Source organism: Rhinolophus ferrumequinum, chromosome 13 (assembly GCF_004115265.2).
Source record: "Rhinolophus ferrumequinum isolate MPI-CBG mRhiFer1 chromosome 13, mRhiFer1_v1.p, whole genome shotgun sequence".
Lineage (NCBI taxonomy): Eukaryota > Metazoa > Chordata > Mammalia > Chiroptera > Rhinolophidae > Rhinolophus > Rhinolophus ferrumequinum.
The window spans coordinates 21,864,269-21,866,081 of NC_046296.1; the positions used below are offsets into that span (position 1 = coordinate 21,864,269).

Genomic DNA, 1,813 nt, shown 5'->3' on the forward strand with positions numbered 1-1,813 from the left:
TTATTAGAAGAAACTAAGATTTAGAGAAGGTCAGTGACTTTGCTAAGGCTGGTAATTGAGAGGGAGGCTGGCACTGAACACATGCAGTTCGACTCCAGGGCCTGCTCTCTGGACTCTGTCTGCCAGGTTACTACACTTGTACGATGCAGAGTTGGATGATGAGCAGAGGAAGACAGAGGCAGAGAAAGGGAAATAATTAGGAGAAGACAAATGAGAGAAGCTAGACTGATAGACTGATTAAAGAGATGGCAAGAGAAGAAGGTACGGGGAGTTCAGATTAAACACACAAATCAACCAAACATCTCTGTTGTGGGTGGAGAAAGTGATTTTGAGACTGAGATGAGGGTGGAACATAGAAGATCAGAGCAGAGAAGTTACTGCTGGGGGTGGAGAAAAGGTGTTTCAAAAGATAAAAGTAAAATAGAGGAATTCCTCTTTTTAAAAAAATGCTCTGGGTTCCTGTACTGTCTTCAGGGCAATGTGGAGACAAGAGAAGTTCCATAGAGAGTGACCCACACGGGCTCAGAGCCATAGGTCACTGTGAGATAATAAAGACCGAATGGATTCTGTACAGCAGATGACCAATGTGGCCGCTGAAGAACTACACAGTCAAATTAGGAATTAAAAAGTTAAGGTAAAAATTTATCCTCCAAAATTCCTAGCTTGTATAATTCTTCAGCTGCCACATTTTAAAGCAGAATGAATAGCTCCTATGTTCACTGCAGTGCTATTTACAAGAGCCAAAATATGGAAGCAACCTAGTGCCCATCAGTAGATGATAAAATAAAGTGGTACACACAGTGCCCTCAGTGGTCCCCCAGATCTGACTCTTGTTACAACGGTGTCTGGGAGGAACAGGCACAGGGAAGCCCCTTCTTCCACCTTCCGACCACCCTCCAACTTCTTTTCTAATCTTAACCTTCAGAACCAACTCAGCCATCCTTGGCCTCTGAGACCAGCCAACACCGTTGTTTGAGCTTAACTCCTTTACTGAGCAACCACGAGCTCCCAAGTTCATCAGAATTATTTCACCCAGGTGGAGGCCACTGTCAAGCACCTGATCAACCTGCAACTGCGGGCCTCCTACACCTACCTCTCTCTGGGCTTCTGTTTTGACTGCGACAATGTGGCTCTGGAGGACGTGGGCCACTTCATCTACAAGTTGGCCACGGAGAAGCGTGAGGCCACCGAATGTCTCTTGAAGATGCAAAACCAGCGTGATGGCCACGCCCTCTTCCAGGACCTGCAGAAGCCTCCCCAAGATGAGTGGGGTAAAACTCAGGATGCCATGGAAGCCACCGTGGTCATGGAGAAGAACCTGAACCAGGCCCTTTTGGATCTGCAGGCCCTGGGTGCTGCCCGCACAGACCCACATCTCTGCCACTTCCGGGAGAACCACTTCCTGGATGAAAAGGTAAAACTCATCAAGAAGATGGGCGACCCTCTGACTAACCTCCACAGGCTGGCCAACCCCCTGGTTGGGTTTGGCGAGTATATCTCTTTGAAAGGCTCACCCTCAAGCTCGACTAGGAGCCTTTGGAGCCCAGAGGCCTTTGAGGGGCCCCTCTATGTCCCTCAGCATTGGACTTCTGCCTGAGCCTCTCCCTGCAACCACTAGGCAGCCTTCTAACCTCACTTGAGCCCTCGCCCATGCCATGGACCAAATTAAAACAATAAAGCTTTTCGCAGAATAAAAAAAAGTGGTACATATACTCGTATACAATGTAATATTACTCAGCCATAAAAAGAATGAAATCTTATCATTTGCAACAACATGGATGGACCTAGAGGGTATTATACTAGGTGAAATAAG

The 1,813-nt window shown here is 47.2% G+C and overlaps 1 pseudogene; it reads left to right on the forward strand.

The window, feature by feature from the left end:
* Window positions 1-245: 245 nt before the first annotated feature.
* On the forward strand, window positions 246-1,530 carry LOC117033348 (ferritin light chain-like; annotated as a pseudogene).
* The last annotated feature ends 283 nt before the right edge of the window (window positions 1,531-1,813 follow it).